General features: G+C 36.3%; 1 long non-coding RNA gene across 1 annotated transcript in view; it reads right to left on the reverse strand.

Moving 5' to 3' along the window:
* The window catches only part of LOC136294535 (uncharacterized), a 62,090-nt gene extending 48,772 nt beyond the window's left edge, over positions 1–13,318 (reverse strand). Inside the window, exon 1 of the long non-coding RNA XR_010722442.1 lies at positions 13,130–13,318. This is a non-coding gene — a long non-coding RNA (uncharacterized lncRNA). The remainder of the gene's footprint in view (positions 1–13,129) is intronic.
* Between the last annotated feature and the right edge of the window lie 4,459 nt (positions 13,319–17,777).

Here is a 17,777-nt window from a genome sequence, read left to right on the forward strand (position 1 = left end):
GTTTTTTATATTTCCTACTTGTCCACACTATTTTCAATTCTACTCTTGTCTTCTAATTTGTTTGCAGTTCTTCCCAGTTTGGAGTCAAGCAGAGAATGCTCTACAAAGGGCTCAGCAATTAAACTTCCCATGCAGTGCTCAATTCTGCATATCTGGCACAACAGGGTTTGCATGCTCATCTTTCTGCCATTAGAGACGGCCCTAATTATGTTATGGAACAGGTAGAAGGAAAAGCCAAATAATTTAACAATCATGAAAATAACACTGCTTTCTAATTCCAAAGGGAGTAGCATGGTCACCCTTGAAAACAGGCTGCTAATATGGAAAATACAGTGTGCATTCTGTGCTGTGAAAGAGGGCATTTAATTCTCTAACCTTCATGAGCAAGTCCAGAAACAGCATTCTGTGACTTTTTTTTTTTTGTCTTTGTTTTACAGTAGTTGCTCTTATTTCCAGTGTCATTGCAATACTTGGAGAACAAAATTATCTAAGGCAGTTGGAGTAGAGATGATCATTGTATGTCCCTTGAAACTGAAATAGTCTATTCTATTCTGTCTATTCTACTCTACATCTGCACAATCAATCCCATGTTACTGGTCCTTTGGGCAATGTTACCTTGTACTTGTATCTTGACTGTATTTTTATGTCATTTTAATGGGTGGCCTGGTATAAGTTTAAAACTGGTTACTGTTGCATTTGAAAAATTGTGAATTTTAATTTTTTGGTCTAAGAATTCTGTATCAGACTTCTGGAACTGTGTGTGGGAACAAGGGGTACCACACACAAATTGTATCACAACATTAAAAAAATTGTAATCTCTCCTGGGACATGGAAAAAAGAGGAAAGCGACAAGGAAGATTCCTAAAGCAAGAGTTGAAACTGATAAAGATGTTCATCACTACTAGGTCATCCTTCTCATTCACATTTTAGAGAAAAAAAAAATCATGATTATTAGTGAATATTTCTGTGTATTTCAAACACTGTGGTTTAGAAGCACTGGAGAAAAATAATGTAAGTTGACTCCTCAATTCCCTGTCTGCAATGGCTTAAGGGCAAAACCAAGGTTCTGGGTAAAAGCTGAAATAAAGGCACTGAAATTGACATTAAAGCACAGATACAAGAATATCCTCATAGATTTTAATACACTTCACTCAAATTGTCTTAGCCTTTTCCTCTGAGGGTAGAATCCAGACACTGTAAAAATCTACCACCATAGGAAACTCAAGAAAACTGCCCAGTTTCATTTGGTTGGTATCATATTATTCCAGATCAGGGAGCAAACAGGCTGAAACTCTGGGAGCATCTTCAAAGCTGAACCATTTTAAAGAAATGCATTGCTTTACAATCAGGGAGGTCAAATTAAATTCTGTATTCCTTCCATTGCTATTGAGTCATAGTTCTCACAAACATTTTTCAAAAACCCAAACAAAACAAGGAAGGCAGTAATGTTGATATGTTTCCAAAGGCAGTGATACAAACTAAACATACAATCACAAATGAATTGCAAAGGTATCAGTTAACCATTGCTTCACATGGTTCAATCCATTAATAGGAACAGCAGAACCGACCTTCTATTCTTTGTTATATGGATTTTCACTTCCTTTCTTATTCATTCTTCCTGTGCCTCCTCCTTATCACTATTCTTTGGATATTTTTAGCTGCTTTGCTCAACTCTGAGCAGAAGTAACATAGCTCCTAGGTACACCTGCAGACAGTGTTATGGAGAACACTTAAAACTCTATTTGTATTTAAATGTTTGTTTTCATTGCTCCCGTGATTACACTGAAAATACATTGCTTTTTAACTACAATATCATGGGCTTGGAATGCAGAGGAGTACAGAACCAGGTGTCAAAATTCCAGTTTCTCCCTACATTCATTTATACTTCCTTAATATAAGTTCCTTTTTATATTTCCCCTTTTTTACAATGGTAAGTTCTCAGTATAGGCAAGCTCATTTCTCTCCCACTGCAGAAAGATGTTAAGGACTAGTTACATTTCAGTTTGCTCAAAAGGTAATAATGAACACTCACTCTAAGCATTTTTTACCAACTTATGTTGTTTACTGCAGCGTCTTTTTCCTAAGGGCTCATTAGATTTTGAAGAATAATGATTAATGGCTGAATATAATGTATTTTTCCAACACTGAGTAATGTGTGGGTTAATGTATTCATGTTAAGCAAGTAATTCATTAATAAGTCACTTGAAGTTTCCACCATCCTAATTTACTATTTCAGGGGTCCAATCTACATGCATTTCCTTGCCAATGGCTGACCTGTTAATTGCAACATCAGCAAGGCAACAAGATTTATTGTTGACCTATTCTAGAACAGCCTCATTTAAGGATGAATCTGCAACAGTGACTGAAGAATTAATTAGAACGATTGTGCAGCTTATCCAACTTTCTTCAAGACTGTTAGGGCAAAATAATCAGAAAACATTTTTTATTTTTCAAAACTTCTGCAGCTAAAACACGATCAATAACAACACATCCTCATGCCTAGATGCTGTAACGTTCTCAGATGACAGTCATGCATCCAGCAAACACATTGCATGTGCAACATCAGCAAAGCCTGTCAAGAGTTTAAAGCCATGTTTATGTGTCAGAATGTCTATTTCCCTATGGGAATTGCTTGCAGAATTGGCTGAGCAGCTATAGGCATTAAGTACACACACATACCCGCACCATTTTTTTCTGCAGTACTGTCATGATGCTGTCACATACTGCTGTCCCTAGGATCACTTCTGTTCAAAGCTATAGGATATGAATTAATATATTTACCTGATTTCAGCCTCTGATGATCTGTTTACAAATTTGTCTTTGACTATTTTTAAGTTTTCCTTCTCTATCTGAACCTAATGCAAATAGGAAACTTGTAATTTATCAAAATTATTTGCATTAATATTATTTTAAATGTTTTTAAAAGTTTGCCTTCAGCATGCAGTGGATAAGATGGTTGTATGGTTATATAATACGCTTCTCTTGGAATTCCTATTATAGAGCTGTTGCAGCCTTAGTGGCCTAAGGGTAAATAAAAGCCAAAGCCTACAGGGAGAGGAGAACATTTGACTGTAGCAACTCGCCTAGCTGGAAATGCCACAGGAGTTTTCAGACCTGCTACTGGAACACATGAAGAAATGCTCATCTGCTGAAGGTTTATTATTCACAGCAAACCTTTCAGATGCTTCACCTATGAAATGACATCGTGACTCCTTACAAACCTTGCCTAAAAATTATTTATCAGAAGGGACAGAATTGCCTTTTTCATTTCCCTTACCAGCTGGAAGGTCTATGTGGTGATGAGCCACATCAGAGAGCAGAGGGGAAGGTACAGTAAAGGTTGGATAACAACAGATGAATTGGAGAGTTCTCCTTTCAGTTACCTTATCACAGATTGTCCATTGCTGTGTTTTTCTCTTTCTCTTCCTGACATACCTACCAGTATAACACATATGTTAGAATAATTTAGCCTTGCAAGGAGATGGTGAATGGTCACTAAATGACCAGTAGACTTGACACTTCTGTAATGAAAAGAATTCCTAGTCTTTACCTTTGTTCTTACCTTATTAGCAAAGAAATGGAGCCTGTCTTTCTAGTGCTGACAGTCCCCATATTTTCTTAGCTCCATTTTGTCCTCCTCTCTGTCTCAGCAGTAATACATCCTTAACGAGCTACATTCTGCATGAAGTTATTTACACTGAATCCCCAATATTGTAATTAATTTTCAAAAAACCCTCCCATTATTTCCTGAAATGTAGAATGATTCTTTAAAATGTCAAGTAAATGTGGACAAAATACTCAACCCAGAATGCAAGACTTTGCTCTCAGCTATAAGACATTGCAATAAAGACACAAAGGTTTCCTGAGAAGGCAAGAACCTAGGTCAGCTAACCCTTGTGAGAGTGAGGGGTGTCTTGAATCAATTTAAGATGATAAATTCTGCCACAGATAAACTATTACACATCAGAGTTCTGTCATTATAAGGAAAACCGTGAATTTCTAAGTTTGCATTCTCCTCCTGCTTCTCAAATTTCTTCATAAGATCCAATTATTTTGTACTCAGTTGCCCCGAGATCTTAAGCACTTCACTTCCAGCTTGCGAACCAATTATTGTTTTTACAGGTATGCACCACTTTACATCATTTGAGGTAAGTAGCATGAGAAACGTACACAATGCTAGGGAATCACAAGAGTTCTTCATTTGTTTTGAGCATTTTTTTGGGGGTTCCCCCTCCACCCCCAAAAATTCTATAATCTATTTTCTTGCCACTGCAGAAGCCACAGCTCTTGTTAACATTCCAAAGTTCTCCCAAGAGGAAGTTTCCTTGTTCTCCCGCACTGCCTGGTGACTTCTATCACATCTGTGCAAAGTGCAGGTTTTGTCTTCTCAGTCCTGAAATTATTCCATTACTCCACAGCATCACCCCACTTCTTGCAGACATGTCTCTCTAGGGTTTTCATTCAACAAGGGGGGGCCTAAGGAATAAGAATCTTAGGAGATTATTGTTCACATTAACCCTGTACATGCTGACATGAGAACTCTGTAAAATAGAGAGATAAATATAGTTTGGTTTTGCACTTTTGACATGGCACTTGCAAATTTTATGGACTTTTTAGTCTCAGACATTGATATTAACTGTATTTCAGTTCAGTGTATTTTTCCCTTTAAACACAGTTCTGGAAAATATTGTATTACCAATGTAATGGAATCGTGATCTGACATAATCAAATCAATATCAAAACAAATGTATAGTGTTACAGAAACCCCAATATTAAAACAAAATATCAGAAGTAGAAGTGTAATACAGCAAAGAGAAATGTCCAGCAAATTATAGCTTTCATAAACTCTGCTAAATGTACAAGCCAAATTACTTTTTTTTATGATGAGCAGAGAAATGGGCCTTGCACAAATTCCTGATATCATTCGGGTCTCTCTTTTTCAGGAGCAAAGTTACAATTGTGTCATCATGACTCAGTGGAAATACATTTTCTCTAATATTGCCTTCATTCCCTTGAAATAAAACCTTGTGAGAGCCTCTAAGGACAATATTTCTGTAATGCAAAAGTTCATCATTTCCTGAGAATGTTCTTTTTATAACCCTGTGGAGCTGGGGTCTGAGAGATGCTGCTGGATCTTGAATACACAGCACTAATCTGTTAATCCATAAATAGATATACAGCTCAACACTTTAATTCACAGTTCCCTAAGTGAGTAAGGAAATGATTAGATTTAATATGATTTATTTTAACTCTCCCAGAAATTCATGTTTGTTAAGACTGAAATTTATTTTTGTGAAAGCCCACATATTTTATAATTACTATTTTAAATATCAAAATTGTGAGAAAATGTATCTCACACCAGTTGATTATTACCCTAAAAGTCTTGGACATTTAATATAACTACCCAATAGTGCATTCTTACTTTGGCATTTTGGAATTGCTTTGAAAATGTTCTTTTGTAAAAAAAAAAAAAAAAAAAAAAAAAAAAAAAAAAACAACCAAGGCAAAAACCCAAGGCATTTAGTTAATTCGCTATATGGCTTTTAGTACTGAGTAAAGCTTCTTTTCTAGGCCAAAGCATTTTACTGTTGCAATAAAATATTTAAAACTTGATACCAACTTTCCTCTCCCCAGTGGAAGTTTTTTATATTTTCAAAATATCTTTAATTTCTTAGCCAAAAAATAGAGCAAATAATATATTTCTGACTAATAGTATGATTCCAAAATTTTCAAACTTTTTTTCTCCACAAGCATTCTATTTTCTCCCAACAAGAAAGGTTCAGAGAAAAGACCTTGTGACTTTTTTTATGATATCATTGTTAATGAGAAACATAAAGGTTGATCTGCTAGAAAGAAAAATATGGCCAAACGATGCCAGAGGAACCCAACAAGAACAGGGCTGTCCAGACTTTCACCAGCAGCACGCAGCCTCAGCCCAAAGCTGTGCTATCCCAGAATCACACACACAATGGGCAGGGTTGGAAGGCACCACTGGAGACTGGTCCCACCTCCCCGCTCAGGAAGGTCCCCTAGAGCACGTTACTGCGGGTTCCCCAGTAACCATGGGGTTGAATTTCTCCAGAGGAGATTCCACAACCTCAGTTATGTAACATGTTGCAAGAGTCCCGTGACTTCTCGTATTTTAAAGAGTTGGTAGGAACAGAAAGAGAGAATCAGATCTTTTTGCAGAATGCTTCTTAAGCTAAAGTTTTCGGCTTTAATCAGGTCAAAAAGGGAAGTAAAGCACAGAAGAATCAAACAAAATGGAGATATTTAAGAAATGATGGAGCTAGAGGCCATGACATGATCAGACTCTTTTATGTAACCATTGAATATGAACAAGGTTAAAGAGTAGATTCCTCTCCTTAGAAAGAGGATGCTAAATTAAGTGCATTTACTTAAAATATTTGTAAAATAACAGCTTTCTGATAATGACAACAAAATAAATAACAGAAACTGTCATGTTTTGCTAAAGGATCTATTTTCAGAAATGACATATAAAGACTTGCATTCCCTCCCAAGTAAGCATCTAAAGCACAGGAATAACTTAGCCTGAAAAGGCTGTCACATTTTACTATTTCTTCACATTGTAAGATCTATTAGGATTTCAGCAATAAGTATCTTTTCTTTCCTAGTGGAACCTAAAATTGTACTACTTATGTATATCTTTCATGAGATATTTATAGTGCAGTAGTTGGGTTGTGATTCCTTTTCAACAAAGTTCCTTTAAAATCAAGCATTTGTCTTTTTTTCTGGAACTGGCTCCTGTAGTTGCCAGATCAGGTCTGCAGGTCAGAAGGGTCTGGTGCCAGCTGGCTTTACACTGGGTCCGTGCACAGCTTGGCTCTTGCCTTTGTATGAGAAACGAAGGCTAACGCTCCAGCCTTCTGACTCAGGCTCAGGAGAAGCACTGACCATGAGGCAACTTCAGGGCACACAGGTATTTTGAAAAAAAAAGATGGGTTTGGGTAGGGGGGGGGGTTTCAGTATGATGCAGCATAAACTTTGCCTTATTGTGGTGTGACTGAGTTATGTTCCTGAAGACAAGCAGTGTAACCCATTCAGTTCATTCAACATCTGTCAAAAGCCAAGATAACCACACACACTAATTTCATCAGGAAACAATTTCTCAAAGAAACCACTGTTTCTGCTCTCTAGGTTTAACACCCAGCATGGAAAGAATAGAAGTCAAAATCCTCAGAAACATCAACATTTTGATTACTTTTCCAGCAGGGTCCAAGGATTTCTTCTGCCATAAGTTGTCATACGTTAGATTTTTCATCTGCAGGCTGATGTTGTTACCAGGCAGTGCCCAATTTTTATTTTTTTTCTTTTGCCAATGTTATTCTCAAGCTCTTCTTTTTTAATGTTTAGCCTTTATAACAAAGCACCCACATGCCTAGAAATGCCTAACATCGTCCATTCTTGTATCACACTTTCCTTTATCATGAATATCTTTGTAGCTAATCATTCCCGTGAAGTTTATAATTTTACACCTTCCTCTTTCCTTTTTTTTTTTTCCCTCATTATCTTCTCAAGTAGAGCTGTGCTTGCATCCTCTTTCCTGAGTGCCATGAGCATGTGTATGGACAGCTGCCACAGCTAAGGGGTTGAGGTGGAATTGCAGGAGCATTATGTCTGTGACTTGCTACTTGTAGGAATAATTTGGAAACATGGCTTCCAATCTAATTTTTCAATTTTCTTTTAGAGCTAATGGAATATTATCTACCTTTTTTATATATTACTTCTTCATTATAATCCTGCTATTCCAAGTCAGCCAGTTACATCAAATACATGACATTGTTATGGATTGAGCAGCTATTCCAGCTTCCCTTATGTCCCTGCTTTTTGCTATCATTGACTTTTTTTATACAAGCCTTTACAGTGTACTCTCTTTTAACAGCAGAAGATCAATCATCCTTTCATGCACGATCAAGTATCAGAGACTGCAGTCATTCCAAGATGGATTTGCTCCACCTTTATAGCCTGTTCTTTAGCTACAATTGCACTAAAGGTCACAGTCTGATTTAGCTCTTTCACACAGATTGCGGAAATATTTCTCCATAATAGATATTTTTACTCATAATATTACTAAATATCCTAAGAGAAAAAAAAAATAACATTAAGCTTTGTTTTTATTGTTCGGCAAGGGCTGTTATAATCTCAAAAAAAAAAAAAATAACCAAAACTACAATGCACCTTAAAATGTTTTGAGCATATTAAACTTCTGCAAAGGATTCAGCAAAGGAGCATGCAAAGGCTAGGGCTAGCAGGGCATCTACTGTGAGTGTCTATGTAGGGAACACAGGTAACGGAAAACACCCCAAACGCTGGCTTTTACAGATGGTTCCTGCTGCCACCCAGAAACAAAGGATTCAGGCTCATAGGGACTTAGGAGAAAGGAGGTAGCATGGGCATTAAGGACCCCATGTCAACTGAATGGAAACCTAAAGAATGAGACCTACTCACAGGGAAAAAAGGATGACCTGGTATCAAATTATCACACAGTGACTCTGGTTTTATAAGACAGGTTGTACAAACTGCTATTATCCAACAAGTGTCATCTTCGAATTTTTTTTATAGAGTCATGGATCTATTTTTATGGGATAACCTCTTTGCAGCCTATAGTCTTTCAAATTTATAGCATAACTAAGGTGTGAGGTTTCTTGCACCTTGTGAAATTCAGCTGTGCTAAAACAGTAAGACAAAAATTCAACTGAAAGACGGTGAAATCAGTGATTATTAAAAAAAAAGGAAAAAAAAACACAAAAAAGGAAGAATGCAAATGACAGCTATTTCAAACAGTAACAGTGGGTGATATTCTATGTTGCAGCATCTTGTTGGCAGATAATTACTCTGACAATAGCAGTGCAGAATTTACCCAACAATCAGAATTTTAGACATCTACATCTAGCCACCTACTAGGTCATAATATGTGACAATTTACAAATACAAAACCACTAGACCAAATGATCTTGTTTAAATGTCACCTTCCAACTCAGCTGTTCCACTCTCTGCTTTGTATTCCTAGTTTCATTTCTTTACTTGAAAAGAAAACAATTCATTTTTAAATTGCATTAGCCTTAAGACCAGGGAGAAAGTGAGCCAAGTTTTGTTTTCCCTCAACAAGTATTGGCAGGCTTATGAACCGTGTGTCAGGTACCAAGAATAAATAAGAACAGCTCCAATGAAGTTCATAATGTCTGATAATTCATACCCACTGAGGACCTGAATTGGATTACAAATTGCAGAGTCATTTCTGTCCTTAATTATAGTCATGCCACCTCACTGCAAAATTAATTTCCACAGGTGGAGCTTAGGGTCTGAGCTTACAGAATATTTATGAAAGGGCATGATGCATGAAAAGGAGAGGATTTCACTTGGCTTTCACTTCCATCTGAACATTTACTTAGAATATGAATGCTTGTTTTCTAATTTGGACTCTGGTAGTAGAATTTTTAGAAATCTTCTATTGAAAAAATGAGCTTCAATCCTGGAAACAAAACCCTGCATGTGTTTGAGATGCAGGCATGGCTTTCAACTGTTTTCAAATATATCTGTAGGCAAGAATCTCAAAACAGCCTTAAGAAATTCCAAATACTATCTACTTCTGTAGACTAAAATTCCCGTAAGTTCCCTGACTAATATTAAAACTAGTGGAGTCTGAAAAGATGTTTTCTTGCTGGAATTGTACACAACAATTGGAATCTTCAGGGAAAGCAAACACAGCTGCAGCATCTTGAATAAGTACAGTGATTAAGTGTACTACCACAATTATGGTAATCCATGTTCAATTCGAACTCAGACTGAAACAATGAGTTGGAAGGCTGCTGGCATTACCAGAAATAATGTGTGTATTACAGGTGGAGAGGACAGAGAGCTTGCTCAAAGGGAGCCTAGCAAAGGAAGATCAAGGGAGTTCTGGATTTCTGCTGGAAGGTTCAACATGTAGGAAAAAGACAGCTATGGGAGCTAAAACAATGTGGCAATAACAACTAATATTTATTACCTAGGAGAAATTTATCCTGGAAAACTGAAAGGTGCTTTATCTCCAGGAAATAATCTAATTTAAATGTGCAATGACTTGACCTCTCTATGATATAGAACTAAAATTTTAGGAGGAAAATACCTTCTTGTGGTAATTCCAGAACAACTTTTCACACCAAGTCATTCGTGTATATCACTGAAACAATAATCTTTCTAAGAAGAGGGGCAAAGTTATTCCTTTTCTTATTACAGCCACATATGGGAAGGACAGATACAAGCAAAAAGAACAGATGGGGGGAAAAAAGGTATGAAAACATCACAATTTGCATCATATTTGGTAAATATGGAAATTTTGTCTTCCTCTCTCATCAGCTGGACCTTTTATTCACTATTCATTCCTTTTATGAACCTAATTATGATGGGTTTCATCAGACAGAAAATAGCATACTTTATCTTAGCTTTAAGTCACAAAAGCAGGAGGTTTCTCTGAGCTTGCTATTTGATGCTGAGCAATTGCTTTGTCCTTTTATTCTCCAAAATATCCAACCACAAGACAGAGATGCAAATATTTAGATACAAACTGAGGGTCTAAGAGATAGAAAGCACTTCCTAAGAGTAAAGTATTTGTAGTGCTTATGTTTATGGAGCTTTTCTCTCGTATTTGGATCTTCTACAGTACTTTGGAGTTAATCAGACTTAGCCTTTGTGTCAGAATACACTAATGAGTAACATTATATATGGGAAGATGATGGCTTAATAACCCATTCTGAAATACTGAAAATGCCTCTTGGCTGGGGAGAAATGTGCAGCAGCCGAGTTCCTACAGAGTGAAGGACACTCTAAAGACTATGAGCAGCAAGACACTTCCCCCAGCAGGAAACACTTTTAGCAGGGAGACCTAGAGTTGCAACACCTTTATCTGAGCAAACTTCCAAGTGATGACTCAAATGTTCACATGGTATCCATGACCCAGAAGGGAAGCTCTGCCCTCCATGTGTTGCTAAACAATGTTTTTCTAGGATGTAAGATAATTCTTTTGAGGAGCCAGTTGGTTAAGACCTCCATTCTTCATTCATGTCTGCCATTTTTCTTTATTCTTACACAGAATCTTCTCTGTACACACTTTTGCTTGTGCTTCTTTTTCTCATTTATTTTTAGTACCAATATGCTGCTTGAAAGCAGACCTCATATTTTGAAAATATTAACTTAATTTAAAACTTTCTATTCATAATTCATTTGCACACATATATAACAAAAAAACACTTGGAAAATATGTGTATCTTGATTCAAATTCCTGAAATGCTCTGATGCAGCAAAGCCAAATTTCAATTTGCTTTAGTAAAATGAAAATTTAAAAGCTGGAATAATTAAAATCAAATGGGTTAAGTGTTCCTAAATTTTTGTTGTGTACTTTAAAGAAAACCTGTTTTACAACCAGATAGATCACTAAAGTAGAACATACAGCAAAGCAAACTTACTGGGATATTCTATCTGCATTATTAAAACTTTGAATGGCTTGTGCATATGAAAGAAGTCAAACTTATCAGCAAATTTCAGGGGTTTGTGGGAGTTTGACCAGAGGAAACCATTTGGTAGGGTGCGTAATTTCAGCAGTGCTTCATCTCGAAAAAGGAATTGGGGAAGAAGAATGGAAAAATCCTTGTGCTAAAGCTCTAAGTCACCCAAGCTAACTTCTTCAAAATGGAAAAAGAGTTACTTTCAGTATAAATATATCAAATAGGAAAAATAATAATATCCTGAAAATAAATACATTTGTAAATTTGAATAGCATATAAACATAATTTTAAAAAAAGGTTGAAAACAAAGTGAAATTCTTTTAGTGTATCAAGCTGAAAAACTTTGAGCATTTGTAGGGTTTATTTAATTCTTTTAAATGGATTGTTTTATTCAGTTTTGGAAAGCTGCAGGGAACAATATTTTCTTCCCCAAATAAAATTCCATTCCTGTTCAGGTCTAGTAATTAGCAATAATTATTTCCATATTAATTGGTGTCTACTCCCTTTAAAATGCACTGCTCAAATGTTTATTTTTGATTTGTATCTCATCAGCTAGAACATCCATATGGTTTGCCTTGGAAAGATACACTGAACTTGTTTTCAAAAATAATATGGGCCACCAGATATTCACTCAGTCAATTTTCAGCAAGCTTTATGAATCAGAAACTGGCATTTCTTAAATTACTGGGTGCCTGACTTAGCACAATCTGTCATTGATTAAAAAACTAAAAAGTGGTGAAATCCCATTGGTGTTCTTTGGAACAGGCACAGATGGCTCCCATCTCCCTGAATAAGTTTTATTTTGTTTTCCTCCTCTCAAAAGGGAAACTTAGTAACACTGTGACAAAAAACATACTACAAAGAATAACAAGTTCAGGCACTTTATGAGGAACTGACACATTGTTTTAAAGGAGAATAGTACTTTCTTGGGAACTGAAGTGTTTATAGGATTATAAAATGCCTGGGATGACAGCACACTATATAGTCAGACAATAAGTAGTGCTGAAATCTTCGAGTCCCTCACGGTTTTCTCTTGCAGTTTTCTGCGGGAGATATCTCATACTTTCAATAACATAGATGTAAACCAGAGTTCCACAGGACAATCACTGGGCTTCCCAGCAATTTGCTAACAGACATGGAAAAATCTCACAATCTTCATTTCTATTCTAGCTTCAGGAAAATAAACTGCTATGATAGGCATAGCTCCAGTTCTATTTCACCCTGAAAAACTGCTTTTTTAGCATTGCTTTTCTGTTTCTGCTCTTTGTGCTTCCACCCAATTCCAGTCTTCCTCATCCACTCAGCTAATCCCCTTCTCATCTATTACTTACACCTGGGCTTTCCTCTCCAACCTCTTTCCTCCAAATTTCCCTATCCAAATTCTCTGTGGCTCCAGCAGGTAGTGCTCATTCTCATTCCACTTACTAACCCATTTGCCCACAGTGCTGACTACAGATATTTACAGATATTTTTCCAAATCCCATCACTTTTCTGTGTTGTTATCTAAATTTCTCATCAGAAAGAATAGCTGAGGCTGTGCTCTTCATTCTGCTGTGACAGAACTGTCCCTGACGACACACAAAATTAGCAACACACATACTCACCTTACAGGAATTTTCACTGACCTGCCATTAATTATTTCAGTGTACACCTAGAACCTGGCTGTAATACTTCTCCTTCTGTCTTCTAAGCAAGTCATCAGCTGCTGTGAGTTTCAGGGGTTGGGTGTTGTTACCAGAATTGTTTGTCTTTCAAACCACTACAGCCCGTCTTCAAGGAGAACTTTAAAAAGCTGATCATAGCTGCAGTTGAAGCGATGCAGAAATGCCCCCGAGCGATCTGCAGGGTTCCTCTGTCAGTGCCAGTCCTCTGCAAAGAGACTGGCAACAAAGCCTGAGTCAACTCACGCGAGTGCAGCGGGAAAACCTCTCTGCACACGATGTTTATTGAGGGAATAAGGAGGCTGAAACTCCACACTTCAAAAGCAGATACATTCCATTTAGGAAAGTTTTGTTCTGCTATAATTTTTGAGTGTACACAGCACAGCTGCAGTTCTTCATTTCCACCTGGATGAAAACAAACCAAACTAACCAGAATGCAAGTATGTGCTGTTGAAATATTTTGTGGTTTAATCCATGTATTTAATCATGATTCACTGGGATATTTAAGGAATAAGGTACTTGTGTACTATTAGGAAGAAGCTTGCTCATTTGTGCCGAATACACTGCAGAACACTACTGGTCATACCATCAATACCTAAATCAAAGCTACCTCAAGAAAAAAAACAGAGAATAAAGATTCCTCCTTTAAGATAATAAATATTACAGAATACCATATGGTTTCAGAAAAAAAGGGGAAAAAAGATAAATCTTTACATATAGAATAGACAGAGCAACAGGAAAAAAGCAGTTTAAGGTGGCAGTAGGAAACGTGGATTTCCTCTAGTCAGACACAGAAGATTCGTGTATATACAGAACTAGGGTGAAATAATACTGAATATACAATAACAATTCAGTAAAACGGGATCTAGAAATAAATATCTAAATACAAAGTATAAATACCTAAAAACAGGCAGTGGAAATAAAAAATAGAAACCCCATATCTAGTTGAAACCTGTCTTGTGTTTAACACTGCACCATACACACTGCATTTGAATTGCTATAATTATACATCTGAATATGTATATAATGAAAATGGGGTAATCAGAGGCAAGTGCTTTTCCAAAATTTTATAAATAGCAAATTTATAATATATCAACAGATGTGCTGAGAGGTAGTTGGGGGTTTTTTTGATGAAGTGATGCTGAAAATTAAAAAGAAGAATTAATGTATGATTTGCAGTCTTTATACTTAATTACACTGGCATTGGTTGATTATAACGGCTGTTTTAAAAGGTTTACTAGATTTAGAAATGTTAATGCCCACAGTTCTATCCAAGCTCTCCACAACTGCCCTTTATTTCTATTACAGAACATATTTAATGGAAGTGTTGTAGAATTTCTCTTAGTTTTGATTTTATGGCAAGTATCTAAACCCACTGCATTTCTGCATCTAGAACAGTCCTTTAGCTCACAGAGACTTGTGCTTTCTGAACTCCCTGGCATGGGGCTATCCTTCCATGCTGGAAGGAAAGTTTTGCAGACTTTGGGAATGTAGATGGAGTCCTGTATTACTAATTGGAGTTCCGGGGCCAAGAGCTGACTCAAAGAAGCCCTTGAGTGTATCGCATCAGATCGTGTTTATCTTACAACACCGAGTCTTCTACCAGAGTCATTGCTGTACTTGTTTGGATGGGAAACCAATTTTTCCTTATTTCCTTTTAAATATAACCCATGGATTAGACCCAAAAAGAAGCAGTGTGAATTCTTTGGTGTTATATTCACCAGGGCATAAACCAAAATGGAATGCATTTTTGGACTCACTGTACTTAAAAAAAAATCACTTTCATATTTAGGATATTTTATTCTATTCACAAAATCATTCTATATTTTTCCAATTTATAATCTTATCCTGTAGGTACAAATGTTTACATCAGTAATTGGCTTGTATAATAAAATTGTGTAATTGTGCTTTTATAGAGGCATTGTAATAGCTTTGGAATTAATGATTAACCCAAGAATAGAGAACAGCAATTATTCAGCTGGATTTATTTGGAAGGAGCAAAATCTCCTTACAAATGCTTCAGCAAAATAATTCCTAGAGAAGAGAGAAAATTAGAAAGAAGAAGGTAGCCCCAACAAGAATATTGTTTTTAAAGTGCCTTACAATGAAACTGGTATATTTATCTTACCAAAGGCTTGAGAAGGGATTTGATTACTGTTTGTAATTATCATCATCAGAGAAAAATGCAGGATATCTAATGAAGGAGAGCTTCATATGAGTCACTACAACAGATATTTGTAACCTTTCTAAATCTGAAGGGTTAATTAATAGACTAAATCTTCTAATGACTACAGGCCCCTTCTTTACCTAACCTGTCCTAGTAGAGGGAACCATCCATCTTACCCCCTAGAAAACCTAAAATTAAGGTCTTGTCCACCAACATAAATAATATGGTCTTTTTTTTTTTCTCTGAAAAGATCAGGTCACCAAATCTTAGGCCCAGTATTAGAAGCAATAACATTTTATAAATATAAATGGTCTCATTAATTTTTATAAATTTAGATTTTTTTTCCAAACTGTCTGAAGTAGCATAGAAAACACAATAATTGACAACTTCAGCAACAATGAAAAGCACCACTGTAGTAAATTTTAGGTTCATCTTGATAGAAATCAGTGGCAATTTGTCCACTGGACTATTCATGCATTAGCACACAAGACTAGTCTGTCCACATTAGTAGAGTGTAGTTTTGCATCCTGGCTAAATTCTTTCCCTGCTGTGTGTAAGGCAGTGTAGAGCAGAGGTGCTCCTTCACTTGCACTTCCCATTTGCACTGCCTTTCCTGGTCTCCTCATGGAATAACAGCCCCCGGTAGAACTCCTGTCTTAAACACAAGTGAACGCCTAATGAACCAAACAGAAACAACTACAAATTACATTAAACTGTTTTTTCTCACATAAATGTGATGCTTAAGCACTCCATAAAGAAAAGAATGTGAATCCAAAATCAGAGAATTAATCCTGATTTGCAAGACACCATATGTAAATGTTGATTACTCTTTGATTATGTTGATTTTGGAGGGGGGTTCACAACGAAGGCAGTACATTTTTTACTTAATGTGTCCCACTTTTAAAGGGCTGCAGTAAGACAAGCGCAATCAAAACAGCAGACTTAGTTTACTCAGTCAGAAGCTATAAGCACAACTGCTTCTCATTTCCAAACTTGCCACAGTGAATCAGATTAAAGGCCCCGTGCTGTGAACAGCAAGGCAAAGACTGTGCCAAAGCATCAAGGCCCCTCAGTCAAAAGGCTGACGTTCACCGAGGTTACTGAAACACAACAGAGAATTTTAATTGTGACAGTATTTTAAAGCCAGTCAAATACTAGCTTGAGTTCAATGATACCAATAAGTATGAAATTATATCACACTACAGTTCATAGGACATCCAAGAGTCTTGTAGATCAATGATACGACATTTTGAAAAACCCAGGGATTTATTTCATCATGCCATAGATTTCTGTAAGTACTTACATTCTTTAGAAGCATGAATCTCCTTGAGTTCAAGTGGTAGGTTTGGTTCTATATCACTTAGGTTCTGCTAAAAATCTCACTTTCAAGCAGAAGTTTCTCAAAAATGTTTCTCATGTTTGGATAATTATTTCACCTAAAGAGTACCTTTTCTTTTTTTTAAAAAAAGCATGTTTTGTTTGACAATCATGAAGAAATTAAGAATATAGTTATGAAACTTTTTGAAGTTTTTAAACTCCCAAAATTGATTTCCACTGGCATGTTTAACATCCTGTTTAACCCTAACAGAAAATTAATTAATTCCTTTAACAGCTCATTTGTCCTGCTCCAAGTAACTCATAAGCAGACACAACTGAAAATTTCTAAATGTTTCAATACAATCCCACTTTACTAAAATATTACATTGTTGAAAATTACACTTGTGCAAGAAGTGACATGAATTCTGTTGATTTTGCACAAAAAAGGTTTAAGAGAGATAAGTTCCACCTGTCTTCTCTGCAAAAATATACTTAGGCAGGGAATATGCCAATGGATCCGATTCCTTCATTAGAAATATCCCTTGATTTGGGTCTTCATTTTACCTAACAGGTAGCTGAACAGCCTTGTTATTAATCATGTCTTAACGTAAACACTTTGAAGCTGTTGCTACTCAGTAATGCTCATTATAAATAGTCCCCGTGGGAAACACCAGCTTATTTCATTAAAACTCCTGCCTGCTGTTAATTGCTCTTCAAAAACATGAACAAATTAACTGTGTTTTAAGAGACAGTGGTGTAAATTTGTACACTTGTGTGTTTGATTGCTGGAGTCTAATGATTTTCCTGATAATCCTCTGCTGTTGCACTCAGTGTATGATAGTTGGCAGCACCAGCCTGTTTTAATCAATAGCAGTTGATGTAACATGGCTTAAAAAAAGAGAATATGGTTTGAAAACCATAGTGCTCATCATGCCAGCCAAGACACAGTATCATTCCAGGTCATGAGTAATTAATTTTTAAGTTTTAATGAACCTTTTGTGTGAAAGAAATGATGTTTGTTAGCTGGGACATTTAATGTACATTAAATGAGCAAATTAAGAACTCCAGAATATTTTTATTATGACAGTTGCAAAAATAAGACATGTGACACCTTGAAGGTGAAATCAA

The sequence above is a fragment of the Chamaea fasciata genome, unplaced genomic scaffold, assembly GCF_029207755.1.
Source record: "Chamaea fasciata isolate MVZ Bird 193981 ecotype frontalis unplaced genomic scaffold, bChaFas1.0.hap1 SCAF_10, whole genome shotgun sequence".
Lineage (NCBI taxonomy): Eukaryota > Metazoa > Chordata > Aves > Passeriformes > Sylviidae > Chamaea > Chamaea fasciata.